We start from the raw sequence: 16,863 nt of genomic DNA on the forward strand, positions 1-16,863 counted from the left end.
GTTTCTACAAAAAATAGAAACAATTAGCCAGGCATGGTGGGATGCACTTGTAGTCCCAGTTACTTGAGAGGCTGAGGCAGCAGGATCACTTGAGCCCAGGAGTTCAAGGTTGCAGTGAGCCATGATTGTGCCTCTGCACTCCAGCCTGGGTGATAGAGTGAGACCCTATCTCTAACAGAAAGAAAGAAAGAAAGAAAAAAAGAAGCAGGAGCAGAAGAGAGATGGAGAGGGTCAGCAATGGAGGCAGGGCTGGTTTAGGTTTGGTGGGCGGTCAGACATCTCCTGGGAGTGAGGAAAGCAAGGGTAGACAGCTGGGCGTGGTGGCTCATGCCTGTAATCCCAGCACTTTGGGAGGCTGAGGTGGGCAGATTGCCGGAGGTCAGCAGTTCGAAGCCAGCCTGGCCAACATGGTGAAACCCTGTCTCTACTAAAACTACAAAAAATTAGCTGGGCCTGGTGGCTTTCACTTGCAATTCCAGCTTCTCAGGAGACTGAGGCAGAAGAATCACTTGAACCCAGGAGGCGGCGGAGACTGTAGTGAGCCAAGATTGAGCCACTGCACTTCAACCTGGGCAACAGAGTGAGACTCTGTCTCAAACAAAACAAAACAAAAAACATCTGGTGGAAGAGCATTCTGGGCACAGGGAACAGCCAGTGCTAAGGCCTTGAAGTGGGAGCATGAAGGTGAGTTTGAGGAACAGCCAGGAGGAGCCCAGTGTGCCGCAGTGTCCTTTGATGACACTCAGCACCCTGCACATTCGCTGAAGGCCACTAGGGACAAAGTGTCCTACACAATGTCATTTCCCTTCACCCAACTACTATCATGCTCATTTGACAAGCCAGAGATACTGAGGCTCAGAAAGTGGGAGCCTCTTACTGGCAGCAAGAGGGGACCTTTGGAGGTTGCACAGCAGTGCTGTGATGGAAACTCGGGCAGGGGAAACACCAGCAGTAGCCATTGCCCAGCTGGGGGCCAGACCAGGTCCCCGGGCCTCCTCCTCGCCTGTGGCCCAGGCCTGCAGAAGCATATTCTACAGATGCAGACACCAAGGCCTCCACTCTGGCTGGGTGACCCTGGGCAAGATCTTTGCTCTCAAACCTCAGTGTCTGCATCGGTGAAAGGGGTGTGAAGGTCTGTTGTTCACAGGGCTGGTCTTTGTGGCCACTGCTCTTCACAACTCTCGAGGGACATGGGACTCTCACACCCAGTCATAGATTATAATCACATTTTTCGTTTGTTGTTTTTTCTGAGACGAAGTCTTACTCTTTTCACCCAGGCTGGAGTGCAATGGTGCAATCTCGGCTCACTGCAACCTCCGCCTCCTGAGTTCAAACAATTCTCCTTGCCTCAGCCTCCCGAGTAGCTGGGATTACAGGCACCTACCGCCATGCTCAGCTAGTTTTTGTATTTTTAGTAGAAACAGGGTTTGCCATATTGACCAGGCTGGTCTCGAACTCCCGACCTCAGGTGATCTGCCTGCCTCGGCCTCCCAAAGTGTTGGGATTACAGGCATAAGCCATGGCGCCCGCACTATATTCAACATTCTTTATCAGTCGTTGCTATGTGGCAGTACCTCCCAGACTCCTAAGCCCTTAATGTGTTTTTTCACCAAATTCTCCCCCTCGACCCAGTGGGGTCAGTCCTGTCGTCCTGTCACTGTCCTCATTTTCCAGATGAGGAAACTGAGGCCCAGAGAATCTATGTGACTGCACAGCTAGGAGATACAGAACAGAGAACTTTTTTTTTTTTTTTTTTTTTGAGACGGAGTCTCGCTCTGTCGCCCAGGCTGGAGTGCAGTGACCGGATCTCAGCTCACTGCAAGCTCCGCCTCCCGGGTTCATGCCATTCTCCTGCCTCAGCCTCCCGAGTAGCTGGGACTACAGGCGCCCGCCACCTCGCCCGGCTAGTTTTTTGTATTTTTTAGTAGAGACGGGGTTTCACCGTGTTAGGCAGGATGGTCTCGATCTCCTGACCTCGTGATCCGCCCGTCTCGGCCTCCCAAAGTGCTGGGATTACAGGCTTGAGCCACCGCGCCCGGCCACAGAACAGAGAACTTTTTTTTTTTTTTTGGAGACAGAGTCTCACTGTGTTGCCAGGCTGGAGTGCAGTGGTATGATCTCAGCTCACTGCAACCTCCCCTTCCGGGGTTTAAGTGATTCTCCTGCCTCAGCCTCCCGAGGAGCTGGGACTACAGGCACCCACCACCACACCTGGCTAATTTTTGTATTTTTAGTAGAGATGGGGTTTCACCATATTGGCCAGGCTGGCCTTGAACTCCTGACTTTGTGATCCACCCGCCTTGGCCTCCCAAAGTGCTGGGATTACAGGCATGAGCCACCGCGCCCGGCCCACTTTTTGAATTTTTATGAGTACATAGTAGGTGCATATATTTATGGAGTATGTGAGGTATTTTGATAAAGGCATGCAATGTGTAATTATCACATCAGAGTAAATGAGGTATCCATCACCTCAAGCACTTATCATGTATTTGTGTTTCTACTAATTAACTTTTGTTTTTAAAATTATTAATACTAATTGCTAATAGAAGTATTAATAGCATTGATCATTGTTAATTTATTGCTATTGACCCTTGTGTTGTAATTGTTATTAATCCTGTGAGTCTTCGGCTTTCTGGAACTTGGCCAGCAGGAGGTGTTGGCGTTTTTCACAGCAAGGAGGAAGAGCGGTTGGACCTGCTCCCCTAAGACGGCCTGACTTGTTTCCGAGAGCTACCGATCAGTCGTGGGAATTTGAATAACCCTTTCACTCCTTGGGCCCCAGTGACCTGCCGAGCGGGAAGAGCCGTGGCTCGCCGGCCTCCCAGTGGCGATGACGACCTCGCTGTGCTCGTGGCAGCGGCACTCTCAAATCTAGGGCATGGTGATGGGAAGGTTATTTGTTGGAATCCCTTTGCCTTTCCAAGGGAAAATAAACACAAAAAGTGAGAAGTCTTGGGGTCTCAGCGAGCGCCAAAACAAAAAACTGGACTCCGGCGGGGATGCCGGCAAGAAGCGACTAAGTGAGGAAGGAAACCAATTTGGGCCTCCGAGAAATCTGGCAGGCGAGAAGGTTTGAACCGTGATTAAAAAGGGGAAGAACCACAAGTCCCAATTTAAGTCAGCAGAGCTGCTGTCTGGGCAGTGAGAGGGAAAGTGCTTGTGGCTGGCAGATTTCAGCAGCCATTTGGCATTGGCTGGGTACCAGGCTGCTCTGTGGGTGCCGCCTGGCAGGTGCATGGCTACAGACAAGTAACTGTCCTATCTTGGCCTCAGTGTCCCCAGGTATAAGAAAGTGATCAGTGATCAAATAATATGGGATGATCCGTTCAGACTTTTTTTTTTTTTTTTTGAGACAGAACCTAGCTCTGTCTCCCAGGCTTGAATGCAGTGATACAGTCTTGGCTCACTGCAGCCTCCACCTCCGGGGTTCAAGTGATTCTCCTGCCTCTGCCTCCCCAGTAGCTGGGATGACAGGTACCTGCCACTATGCCCGGCTAATTTTTATATTTTTAGTAGAGACAGGGTTTCACCATGTTGACCAGGCTGGTCTCAAACTCCTGACCTCAGGTGATCTGCTGGCCTCGGCCTCCCAAAGTGCTGGGATTGCAGGTGTGAGCCACTGCACCTGGCCTCGTTTAGACTTCATTGACATTCCCCCACCCCACCCCTCTTCCCACATCCTCAGACACTGTGCGAACAGCTTGAATCCCATGCTCAACAGGTCCTTCTCCTCACAACCCTCCATGGCACCCTACTGCCCTCAGAATAATTCCCAAAGTCCCCACCAAGACCTTCAAGACACCATTTGATGGGCCCACCTTTGAAACATCATCTCTTATCAGTATAGGTATCACCACTGCCTTTATGACTTTCTTCCAATGCACCACATGTATTCCCATCTCAGCACCTTTGCACATGCTGTTCCTTTGGCCTGGAATGCTCTTCCCTCAGACGTTATAGCACCTGGATCCTTCTTGTTGTGGGGGATTCTAAGCTCACATGTTAGTTCCTCAGAGGTGTCCTACCTGAGTCGCGGCTCTAAGACACCCCTTTCCTGTTCTCCATCCCATAACTGTTTTGTCATTGTCATAACTGATCCCTCTTACTTATTCGTGCCTTTATGTCCCCCCACTAGAATATCAGCTCCACGCAGGCAGAGATATTTGTGTTGTTCACTGCTGTGTTCCCAGCACCCAGAACAGTGCTCGGCACATAGTAGGTATTTCGTACCTATGCGCGGAAAGCAGATTTTTGTGGTCCTTTTCTTCAAGGTCATTGGACACCAAGAATCCTGTAGCAGACTGGCTCCCTTCCCCCATCTACTTAGAGTCTGGAAATCCCCACCTTATGGGGAACCCCTTCCTGTAGCTCTAAGGCCAGGACTGAGGCCGGTTTGTTTAACACAGAGTGCTTCCTGGAGCCAAGCCTCGAGATAACTGCTTTAATGCATTAACTCACTTAATTCTCACTGCCAGGAGAGTGGGTACACATTATTTCCATTTCATAGGCAAGGAAGTGGAGGTACGGAGAAGTCAAGTCATTTGCCCGGGTAGGAAGAGGGGGAGGCAGTGGAATGGAGACATTTGCTGCCCGGGAAGGCTTGAGGTGGCCCCTCCAAGCTGGGGGCGTGGGCGACTTGTTTCCTGTTGGGGGAGGGGGAGAAGAGTACATTCCTCCCTCCCCGACCTCCCACATGTTGGGGGAGAGGCTGGCTGAGAGCATGCCCCACTCCGGACTAGGGGGAACCCCACTGTCAGTCTCAGCTCCCCATGAGGCCGTGGAGAAAATGTAAGTAGCCCAGGGGCGAGCAGGGCGGTGGGCGCAGAGTCCACGGGAGCCAGCGGTCCGAGAGGAATTCCTGGAGAAAGATGCACCCCTCCTAGGATTGGGGGACAGGACGGGTGGCCGGAGGGAGGCTGGTCTATACGGGCATCGGCTGTAGCAAAGGCGAAGCTGAGGGCTGGGACCAGAACCCAAATCGGGGGCCTGGGGCCGTGGCGGGTCGGGTCAGCATGATCGCAGATAGTCAGGACCGGGCAGGGCTAGGCTCCCTCCCCCGGACGATGATGAAAGCCGTGGTCGCTATTGCACTGCCCAGCCCTGCGGGCACTGATAAGGCCCTGCAGGAGGGAGTCAGCAGGGGCGCGCCCCCTGGAGGCCAGGCCGTTCGACCCCGCCCGCCCTAGGCCCCGCCCCTTCATCTGGCCCCGCCTCCAGGCGCTGAGGCACCTGGTGACCTGCCGGCGTTCAGTGGGTGGGGCTAAGGTCGCCCCGCCCCTCCGATCCTCCTTCCTTCTTTAGGCTGTGGGACGCGAAATCGGGTGGGCACGTGGTGGGCGTGGCTTCGCAAGGCCTCGTCTTTTTCCGGACCCGCGCCAGGAGAGCCCTCGGACCCGGGCAGCCGCGGACTAGCAGAATTGGCAGGCGGGGCCAGTCCTGGCTCCGCCCTCATGACCCGCCCCTCCAGCCGAGTCTCCAACTCGCGCGCGGCCTGGGGCGTGGCTCCTGGTGTCCCCGCCCCTGCCCCGCCCCTGTCGCGGCAGCCCTCCCCCGCCGGGCTCCGCTTGCACAGCCGGTTACTCTTTACATAACGGCGCGGGGCGGCATGGGCCCGGGCCACCGCCTCCGCCCGGCTGCCCACCCGGACTGTCGTGGCCCGCGGTGGCGACGGCGGCCGCTGCAAAGTTTCCCCGGCGGCGGCGGCCCGGGGGCGCATCCTCCCGCAACTGTCAAGCGCTGGCGGCGGAAATGATGAGGCGCTGGCCATTTTCCGAGCCCGGGTTTCCTGCCTGAGCCCCGCTTGAGCGAGCCGCGAGCGAGGAGCCGGCGCGCGGGAGAGGACGCGCCCAGGGCGGGGGCCCGCCCGCCCCCTCGGGATTTCGGGGGCCCGGGGGCGCGCGACGCCATGGGCCGGCCGGGCCCAGAGCTCCTGTCTCTCAGGTGAGCCCGCGTTTGCCCGCGCCCCCCTCCTCCGGGGCCGGGAGGGCTTTCGTGGGGAAAGGGGAGGCCCCGTGTCTAGTTCTGCCCGGGCTGTGCGCGTCACCCCCAGCCCAAAATACTGCCCTGCAGCTAACTCAGATGGAGGCGTTCCGGGGTGACGGCTCCCAGCGCCTACGACCCCCACTCAGCCACTCAGCCACTACCCCACCCACACACGTGTTGGGGAGAGCGTTGGGGTAACTGCGGCCGTGGGATGGGGGAGAGGGCATCGCTGACGCCCCCAGCCCACCCTACAGTAGCCTCGCCGATTGGGGGCGGCCCTCCCCTCAACTTGTGCCTGGGGAGGAGGGATGAGGGGTCACCCATTGCTACCCTGAAAGTGAAAGTAGTCAAACTGAGACCGTGAGCACAGATGAGCCCTTGGGTGTGGGGACAGCGGGGGAGGATGCGCCGCCGGTCCTCCCCACTCCCCATTCCGGACCATGTGGCTAAGAGGGTAGCGCCCTGATTCAGGAAGCCCCTCTCCCCAGTCCCAGCACTGCCGAGGTGGGCCGGGCCAGGCCCCCGCATGCTGCTGAACTGGGCGGTTCACCAGGGCTAGGCGTCCCAGACACAGGTTTCTGGGATTGATCCTCTCACACCTCTGGCCTGGGGTTCCCTGGGAATCCCCCGACCAAAAAACGTCTGGAGTGTGTGTTGGTCTTCTGGATCCACACGGTAGGGAGGGTATTTCAGAGGCCTCTGATGCCTGGTGCAGAAATCCCCTCCCCTCCCTTCCCTCCCTCCGGCCAGGGGAGCTTTGTTTTGAGGGAGGGGGACTGCATTTGAGGAACTGGAGAGGAGGGTCTTCCTGCCTGTCCCGCTTCTTTTTTTCTTTAGTTTCCTCATTCTCCTGTTTCTCTTCCCCATTCCCAGCCACAATGATGTAGGTGAGGAGGTCACTGCCTGCAGCTGGGGGCCTCCAGGGAGGGGTACGGCCAGGCTGGGCTGAGTGGGAGGAAGTGAAATCTGGTCGGGGGTTCCGAGTAGAGGCCCCGGCAAGGCGATGTCGGCAGGGCCTGCTTTGGTGGCAGGAGGGACCCAGATCTGACTTGCAGCCCCTCACTGGGGAGATGACAGTTCTCTAACACCGGCCAGCAGCCAGGCCTCAGGGTCCCTGCCAGGGCAGTGGGCGGGTGGGTCTCCAGGGATGCAGGCGCAGGTTGTGTCTGGGTTTCCCATCACTGACCTGGCTGCCTGAGTGGAAACAGCTCTGGAGGCTCCTCCGGACCTGCCCTCGTGGAGGGAGAGCCGGCAGAGGCCACCTGGGCAGGCTGGGCTCTGGGGATGAGAACCAGGGCCTACTGGGGGAAGGTGGAAGGGTTTTTAGTGCACTTTTCTTGAGCCTTTTCCCACAACCCCCCTCTGGGAGGAAAAATCCTTCTGAGCCAAAGGGTGAGCATTCCTAGAACTTCTGTGAGTCCCCGTGGGCCACAGAGTGGCCAGCTGGGAAGGGGCTGGCCCGGAGCATCAGCAGCTGGGGGCTCAGGGTCTGCAGGGGCTCAGCAGGAAGCCAAGGAGGATAGTGAGGAGGGTCCTGGAGACTGTTTTGCTGCTCCTACTGCCTCCGTTCAGCTGAAGGCGTGGGCAAGTGACTCTTGTGAACCTCAGTTTCCCCCTGTGTAAAATGGGGGAATGACAGGTTTGCAGTGGAGATTTAATGAGCCAGTGTGTAATGAGCACCTGCTGCCTGGCAAAGAGTGGTTCAGTTGCAGGTGGTGGTGGTGGTGGGAGTGGTGATTTTATCATCGCCTTCATTAGTGTTATTGTTATTGGCTATGAGGTGTTCCTTCAGCAGTCTTCCTTGAGCATCTCTTGCATACATAGCACTGGAATTTCCTGGGTCTTTGGCATCAGAATTTTGAAGATCTGGGCACTTCCTTAGCTATGAGGCCTTGCTTAACTGCCCCACCTCAGTTTCCTCATCTGTGAAATGGGTGTGCTAATAGTACCTACTTCTTAGGGTCACGGGAACCATGAATGAGTGAATTCGCAGTGTCCAGAGTGGCTTGGTCAGGAGAAAGATAAGTAGCCTTGGGGCTGGAGTGATCTTTTTTTGTTGTGGGTGTTAGCTCTGCTGGCTTTCCTTCTTCATCCCCCCACCTCCATGCCTCTCAAACTTGGACCTGATCCTCCTTCTCCAATAAATAGAACTTTTGCGTACAAATCAGATCCCACAGGACTGCTGGGCCCTTGGATTTCTGAGTCCCGCTGTGCAATTCCCGGACATTCTCCATATCCTGGGTGGAGCAGAGCCGGAGGCACTTGGAAGGACCTCCTAGCTGCCAGTCTCAGTGCCACCTGTCTCTGGTGAGGGGAGACCGGGTGCCCTCCCGAGCCAAGGTGGGGAGGGTCAATGTAGGGAGTCTCAGGGACATAGTAGGGAGCTGTCCCACAGTCTGGGCCAATACAGCTCCTTTTGCTGAAAACACCTTTGGGACCCAGTTTGCATGACCCCACACCCTTCTGAGGGCTGGTGTTCATGAGGGTCTTCCATTGCTGGGAATCCTTGGGTTGGTCACTTAACCTGTCTGAGGCAATTGAGAGAGACAACATCTGTGAAAGGCTTTAACAGCTGTGCGCTTGCTGTGACATGGCACATAACGTACTGAGCACTGAGCCTGGCACTCAATTAACAATAGTAGATATTATTGCTATTATTAAAATGAGAGGCTTTTCCTGCTAAATTTCCACTTCTCTCTGGTAGCAGTATGGGCTTTGGAGCCGAATCTGGGCTCTGCCAGCTTCCAGGTGTGAGGTCCTAGGCAGGTTACCTGGCTTCTCTGGTCTGGACCTCGCCTGCCCAATGGAAGCCAAGAGTTCCAACCTCTCCAGGGTGGGTGTGTGAAGTACAGTGTCAGGACTGGAACTGTGTTGGCTGTACTTGCTCTGGCTGTGTGATCTTAGGCTGGTCCCTTAGCCTTTCTGAGCCACAGGTCTTTTTGTCTATGAAATAGGGGTGTTGCCAACTCCCTGTTAGGGTGGTTTTGAGAAGAGGAGGCATGCACAGTGCCCGGCATGCAATTGGCACTCAGTAAGTGCAAGCCATTGCTGTTCATGCCCAATAGGCGCTGGCACTTAATTGCCAGGTTTCCTGGGAAAATGGTCCCTAAGGGCCCACAGGCGTTCGGCATCTTTGACGAGGCGAGGCAGGAAGCTGCTTCTGTCTGGCAGACCGGAGACGCCTGCCTCAGCGAGTCCAGAGGTGCAGTGCTAGCTGCTCATTCCCTGCAAGACCCCATTCCTCACTGACACCCTTCCCGAAGAAACTGAGGCGGGCAGGCTGCCCAAGGGAAGTGACTCAGCTGGGGTCACTTGCTGAGTCAGGCCTTATTGGACCCAGGAGTCCTGCACCCCAACTCCCCAGCTTCCCAGGGCTTGAGATCCCTTGGAGACTGAGCAGGTCCTGAGGCCTGGCAGCAGGACCAGGGCCACCACTGGACATCTGCTTAGTGGGGCCCTGCCACTGGGGTGATGACCAGCATCCCTCTACCAGGGCTCCAGGGTTCTGCTGGCCACCACTAGCCGTCCTTCCTCCCAGCAGGGGCAAAGGACACTTCCCCAGGGGAACAGGTCCTCCTGGCGCCCTCTCCACTCCCCGCCCCAGCCGGAAACCCGGCAGCTGAGCAGTTGGATAGAAGATTTTTCCTCCCACGCCACCCTGTCAGGGGTCGGCCAGCAGGGCCGGGCCACAGGCTTCCTTGTGAGCCAGGCCTGGAGCCCCTGGGGGCCCACCCGGATGTGGCCGCCCCCCGTCTGGCCAGGGGGGAGCCAGCTGCTGCCCAGGACATGTGTCCCCAGGGAGGCCTGGGAGGGAGGAAGTCTATGCCCTGCTCACAAGGGCTGACTCACAGGGCACCCAATGGGGGGCCCCGGCTGGGGGACTGGGAATGTGATCAATCAGGGAGGTGGACACACAAGGGGACCTCTGACATGGGATCTGCCCCTTCAGAGCTCACACACTGGTGTCATCTCAAGGAGGAGAGGCCCAGAGAGGGCAGTGTATGCTGGGAGAAGCGAGGTAATTGAGGGCTTATGCATGTCCCTCCTGATGTCCACAAGCAGCATGTGGGGAGGAGGTTCACCCAGAGGCTGCCCTCCTAGGGTCTCCCCTGTCTGCCCTCAACCCAGTGGCAGTGAAAGGAAGAAGCCCCGGCCTTGGGATGGGGGATATGTGGGATTCTGATGGTGCTGCCTCTCCCGCAGGGAGATGGTTCCTGGTTTTCCCTACCTCCTGAAACCTAGCTGGGGCGGTGGCTGGGATGTCAGGCTGGCAGTGTGGGCAGAGGAAGCCAGAGGACATTTCCTGTTCTGGCAGACTGCGCTGGCCTGATAAATGTCCCCGGGGCACAAGGTGACCCCAGCAAGGGTGCATCAGTGCCCCGCCGGCTGCCCCGTGGCCTGGTGTAGAACCCACCTCTCTGCCTCCCCAGGGCCCCTGCCTTCACCCCCCGCTTCCCGTGGGCATCTCTGCATCTGGCAACTTGAATGCTGTGAAAGGGCAGCAGGCCGCCTGCCAGGCAGTGTGTGTCAGAATCCCACAACTCTCTGGGCCTCCTTAGGACACAGGGTCTGGGCTCCTGGAACAGTTGGTGCTAGGCATGGGGAAGATAGAAATGTTCCTTGTGGCCTAGATTCAACCGGGAGGCCTCCCTGGAGGAAGTGTCCCCTCTGAAGGTGTGAGACTTCCTGCCTATGTCTGTGAGCTGGGGCAGGGGAGAGTGGAGGCTCTGGACTGGCCCAATTTAAATTCATTTACCACACTTTAAGAAATCTTCCCCAGGCTGGGAGCAGTGGTTCACACTTATAATCCTAGCACTTTGGAAGGTCAAGGTGGGAGGATCACTTGAGCCCAGGAGTTTGAAACCAGCCTGGGCAACACAGTGAGACCCTCTCTCTACAAAAAAAAAAAAAAAAAAAAAAAAAGCGGGGTATGGCTGTGGTCCCAGATACTTGGGAGGAGTGCTTAAACCCACAAGGTCGCGGTTGCAGTGAGCTGTGATCATGCCACTACACTCCAGCCTGGGTGACAGTCAGACCTGTCTCAAAAAAAAAAAAAAAAAAAAAAAAAAATTCCTCCCTAAGCCTCGGCAGGGGGAATTCCTACCATGGATAAAGGCTTTCTCTGCATGTGGGCCTGATCATTAAAAGGAAAATTTTAGCCTCCCTGAATTATACTATTATCCAGGGTGATTAGATAGAGGAGAGGCTGAGAAGCCCTGATCTCGGGGGGGCATGGATTAAGGGGACCCCACAGCTCAGCCAGGTTCCCAGCTGTTCAAGGTCCTGTGATTTCTCACTGACTTGGTGGCTCCAGGTGCCTCAGGCTGGCTGTGCTTCTTAGGGAGCACCAGGCACCACTACTGCTTTGAGGCCCTCAATAGCCCTCTGGTGGACCTGGTTGTGTTCTGAGCTTGGAGTCCTGAGATGCAGACACCCCCAGCCCCGGCTGGTGGGCGTGCAGCTAGTTGCCTCCACGTATTTGCTGCAGGGAGGGACTTGGGGGTGGGGGACCAGGAGGCAGCAGGCTAAGATCTTCCTTCTCCACGTCATCCTGCCCCTCCCCTGGCTGCAGGATTTGGGGAAACCCTGGAGACCCCCATAGCTGGGAGCTTCCTGCCCCAGAAGGAAGCCTAAGTAGGTGAGGGGTTCTCCTGGGTGCTGGGGCCCCTCTGTGGGGAAGGCGGTTGATTTCTCTGGCTGACCAGGCTCATCCAAAGCTCTGTGCTGGGATAGAAGTGTCCCGAAGACACTCTGCCCCCAACTCATACCCTACAGTGGAAACCTGGGGGCCGCAGGTCCCCCTGGCGTGATCATCATTGCTTCCTGTCCACAGCTTGTCAGCCCTGATCCCAGGGTTGTCACCATCTGATCAATTGCTTTTTATCTGCGCCTGGCATATAGTAAGCACTCAATAAACGCCACTGCCTGGGCCAGGGCCAGGGCCAGGGAGGGGTCACCTTCCTGTGGCCTGGCTGCCCTCTTGGCCAGAAAACCTCCCTGGCACAGTCCCTTCCATAGCTTGGGCCGCAGCTGACTGCTCTGGGCTGGCAACTTCCTGCCCAGAGTGGCCTGAGCAGCCGCCTCTGCCCTGAGAAGGTCTTTTGTTCCAGCTCCCTGTGACGCCCCCAGCCCAGCCCATGAGGCAGGCCTCCCTGTGGCTTCCCGTGGCAGGCAAGCCTGACTCCGAGGCTGGAGCTCTTTTCTAACAGTAATAGTAAGAAAATAGCAGCAGCCACTCACGAGTCCCGTGCCAAGCACACTGCAGACATCAGTTCTTTTTTTCTTATAGAGATATGGTCTGTTTCTGTCACCCAGGCTGGAGTGCAGTGGTGTGATCATAGCTCACTGCAGCCTCGACCTCCCGGGCTCAAGCGGTCTTCCTGCCTCAGCCCCCCGAGTGGCTGGGACTATAGGCCTAGCCACTATGCCAGGCTAAGTTTTTTGTATTTGTAGTAGACACAGGGTTTCATCATGTTGCCTAGATTGGTCTCAAACTCTGGTCTCAAGCAATCCTCCTGCCTTGGCCTCCCAAGGTATTGAGAGTATAGGTGTGAGCCACTGAGCCCAGCCTCTCGTTTTTGTTTTCTTCCTTTTGCCCTGTGACTGTTTTCCTGATCATTGGTCGGTCTGGGACCTGGACAGAGCTACTGCCGACTCCTGACTCGCACTGGAGCTGAATGAGACCTTTATATTCTCTCCTCTGGGACTCACTCATTCATCCAATAAGCATTCATTGGGAAGTGAGCCCTTCTTGTGTGCATTTAGGCACTGATCAGACATTTTGGGGGTCCCCTCTGTGTGGGGGTCTCTGTGATCACTAGCTATGGGGCTGCTCTCTTTCAGTTTTCCCATCTGTAAAATGGAAGTAATCGTTGGACCTACCTCCTAAGGCTGTTAGGAACCTTGGGAGAGGTAATGTTTTGCAAAAGTAGTTAGAAAAATGCCTAATGTGATCTCGGCATGGTGCCATGAGCCTGTAGTCGCAGCTACTCTGGAGGCTGAGGCAGGAGGATCGTTTGAGCCCAGGAGTTCGAGGCAGCAGTGAGCTATGATTGTGCCACTGCTCTTGAGCCTGGAAGACAGAGTGAGACCTTGTCTCTAAAAAGAGAAAGAAAAATGTCTGATGTGTAACAGACGCTCAGTAAATGCCATTGTTCTTATGGGAGGACTGGTGGAAGGGGCCCAGTGAGGGGGTTTCCCAGCCGTTGCCTGGACAGTGAAGGACCTGGAGTGGGTGCAGCTGTTCTGAGGAAGGCTCCTGCCAGGGTTTGGCCCTGCAGTTGGGCTTCAAGACTCTGACATACAGGGCTGCGCAGAAGGTAGGATGGCCCAGGGGGCGGGGGAGGTTGGTTCATGCTGGTTGCCATGTATCTGCTGGGAGAGCACGAATTTGCAAATCCAACTAATCTCTTGCATTCATATGTTCATTCATTCAAGAGACATTCATTGAGCTCCTGCTGTATGCTGGGAGCTGGAGATGAAGCAGGGAATGACTCATAGAACTCAGTCTGGTAGAGAGATAGTCACTAATAAAAGCATCCTGTCAAGTGATAGTGTGACCAGTGTGCTGAAGGTCAAGTTCAGTTGGGAGCTCAGAAGAGGCTTCTCTTATGTGCAGTTGGAAGCAGACAGGGCAGAGGGAATGGCTCATGCCAACACCCACAGGCAGCTGGCGTGACTAGAGGCAGATCGTGTAGGTGGGGCAGGAGCCTGGATCTGGAATCAGAGCTCTCTGGGCATCCTCCAAGCCACGAGGGCAGTGCCTGTCTCACCTGTGTGAAGGCTGGGTATGGGGAACAGTAGGATTGACCAAGAACAGGTGCCCTCATGCAGGGATAAGACCCTCCCCTTCAGGGACAGGAAGAACATGGTGGCCAAGGGCAGATGTGGCCCCTCCCTCTCCCTTCCCATCTGCCTGACAGCTTTTACTGACTACTTACTGCAAAGCACCTACTGTGTGCGGGTCCCAAGGACCCTGTGATGTACAAAACTGTCGACTATAGCAGGGCACAGTGACTCATGCCTATAGTCCCAGCACTTTGAGAGGCCAAGGTGGGAGGGCTGCTTGAGCCCAGGAGTTTGAGACCAGCCTGGGCAACATAGTGAGACCCCATCTCTACAAAAAAATACAAAAATTAGCCAGGTGTCGTGGTGCATGCCTGTAGTCCTAGCACTTTGGGAGGCCAAGATGAGGATAGCTTGAGCCTGGGAGGTCTAGGCTGCAGTGAGCCGTGATTATGCCACTGTACTCCAGCCTGGGTGACAGAACAAGACTCTGTCTCAAAAAAAAAAACAACAAACAAACCATTGTCGACTCTGCATGGCCCCCTTCCAGCGAGGGCAGAGGCACCTACTTCTGCTTTTTGGGGTCTCTTGTGGAGATCGGCCATGGGGGCTCCACCATGGCCTCATGTGGCAGGGGCACCCTTCATTGCCACTGCCCTGCAGACATGCCCAGCGGGACATGGCCACATGCAGAGACGGTGCCTGTGGAGGGGTGTGTGGCAGAGAGAACCCCATTTGCAGGTTCGCATCTCCACCTTGCTTTCCCTTTCATGGGTTCTCTACAGACACCTTGCAAGGTGGATGCCATGCTGCTACCTGGTTGCCAGATAAGGAAATCCAGGTTCAGAGAGGTTGAGTCAGGTGTCAGGAGCCACACAGCCAGTATGTGGCACCCTTTGTAATGTGAGCCCTGGGAGAGCAGTGTTCGTATGTGCTGTTCACCATGGTATCCTGGGGCCTAGCTTGGTGTCTGGCACACAGTAGGCCCTCAGTAACACCTGAAGGGAGGATGAAGGAGGGCATGGTTGGAGGCGGTAATTGTACCCAGGCCCCTGTGGCTCTGGCTATTGTGCAGCCACTACCCCTGCCCAGGGAGAGAGTCATTGGAGTGGCACCGCTGTTCATTCAGGGTATGCTGATATCAGGGATCTGGGGCCCCGTTTTGTGCCCGAGTAGGGAGAGCTTTTCTTCTCCATCTTGAAGAACAGACGTGGACATGTGGTCGCCAGCAGGAGCCCAGGCCCAACCAGGGTCATGAAGAAGGAAGGATGGTGCCCACAGAGGTCCCAGCTGTTCTGCACCGCGGACAGCAGAGGAGTGGGGGATCTCAGTGCCATTTGGTGATGTTGTGTCTAAGGAAAGGCCCTCTGGCCACGGGAGGAGAAGGATGCCCCAGTTGAGATGGGCAGGCAAAGGTCTGCCAGTCCTGAGGGTCCCCTGTCAGTGCAGGAAATCCCTCTGGACCCCTTGTGACTTTTGTTAATTTATTCCTTTTTATTTTTTATTTATTTTTGTTTTTGTTTTTGGTGTGTGATTTTTTTTTTCCCCCCAGGACAGAGCCTTGCTCTGTCGTCCAGGCTGGAATGCAGTGGCATGATCTCAGCTCACTGCAACCTCTGCCTACCAGGTTCAAGTGATTCTCCTGCCTCAGCCTCCCAAGTAGCTGGGATTACAGGCACGCACCACCACACCCAGCTAATTTTTGTATGTTTAGTAGAGACAAGGTTTCACCATGTTGGCCAGGCTGGTTTTGAACTCCTGACCTCAGGTGATCTGCCCACTTCAGCCTCCCAGAGTGCTGGGATTACAGGTATGAGCTGCTGCGCCTGGCCCGTTTTATATTTATTTTATAGACACCAGTAATATACTCTCATTGCAACATGGAAATAACAATAATAGCAGACAGTCTTTATTAAGCATTTTCTATGTTCTAGGGCTTTATGTCTATCAATTCATGCTCATAATATGCCTATGAAGTAGGCATGATCATGGTTCCCCTCTTACAGATGGGGAAACTGAGGCAGAGAGTAGTCACATAAGTCACTTAAGGTCCCATAACCAATAAGTAGTGGTTGCTGGGCCTTTTTTTTTTTTGAGACAAGGTCTTGCTCTGTAACCCAAGCTGGAGTGCAGTGGCACCATCTCAGCTCACTGCAACCTCCACCTCCTGGATTCAAGCATTTCTCCTGCCCCAGCCTCCTGAGTAGCGGGACTACAGGTACGCGCCATCACAGCCAGCTAATTTTTGTATTTTCAGTAGAGATGGGGTTTCACCATGTTGGCCGGGCTGGTCTCTACCTCCTGAACTCAAGTAATCCACCCACCTGGGCCTCCCAAAGTGCTGAGATTACAGGCATGAGCCACCGCGTCTGGCTGGTGCTGGGATTTGAATCCACATTCCAGAATCTGTGTTCTTAGCCATCCTTGCTAGAGATAAGTAGTAGCAAGCTTCTTGGTTACTTCCCCGCCATCCCTACCATCCCCATACCCCAATTCTGATTCCTCCCCAGAAATACCCACTGTTTCAGGATGGGTTTGTTTCTGCCAGACCTTTCTTGCCCACCATTTACAAAATGTTTGTGTACACATAAACATTAGTAGTTTGGTTTTATGTATGTTCATGTAAATGGGATCGTCTAGCGTGGTCTAGCGTGTCTTGTTCTGCTGTTTGCTTTTTCACTTAGTGAATAGCCCTGCCCTGGAGCGCTCCCAGAGGTGGGGGGGTGGGTCTTCCTCACCCTTTCCCCCTGCTGCAGAGTCTTCCAGCCTATAGATGGGCCAGATTCTTTCATCAGTCTCCAACTGGGGGCATTTAGGTTGTCTCTTAGAGTTTTTCCCCATTATAAATGTTGCAGCAGGAAATATGTAGCAGGGAGCAAGTATTTCTCTTGAATACTTAAAAGTGGGATTCCTAGAGCCTAATTGCTCTGGCTAGGACTGTCAGTACTGTGTTAAATAGAAGTGACCAGAGTGGGCATCCTTTTCTCATCCCTGGCCTTAAAGGAAAAGTTGTCAACTTTTCACCATTAAGTGCAATGTTAGCTGTGTGCTTATCATGTAGGGTCTTTATTTTATTATTATTATTATTTTTTGAGA

General features: G+C 54.9%; 1 protein-coding gene across 1 annotated transcript in view; it reads left to right on the forward strand.

Annotated features, from left to right (window-relative positions):
* Nucleotides 1-5,600: 5,600 nt before the first annotated feature.
* SH2B3 (SH2B adaptor protein 3) overlaps nt 5,601-16,863 on the forward strand; it is a 46,637-nt gene continuing 35,374 nt past the window's right edge. The window contains exon 1 of the mRNA XM_025401247.1: nt 5,601-5,940. The gene's annotated coding sequence lies outside the window, so the exon portion shown is untranslated. The remainder of the gene's footprint in view (nt 5,941-16,863) is intronic.

Source organism: Theropithecus gelada, chromosome 11, assembly GCF_003255815.1.
Source record: "Theropithecus gelada isolate Dixy chromosome 11, Tgel_1.0, whole genome shotgun sequence".
NCBI lineage: Eukaryota > Metazoa > Chordata > Mammalia > Primates > Cercopithecidae > Theropithecus > Theropithecus gelada.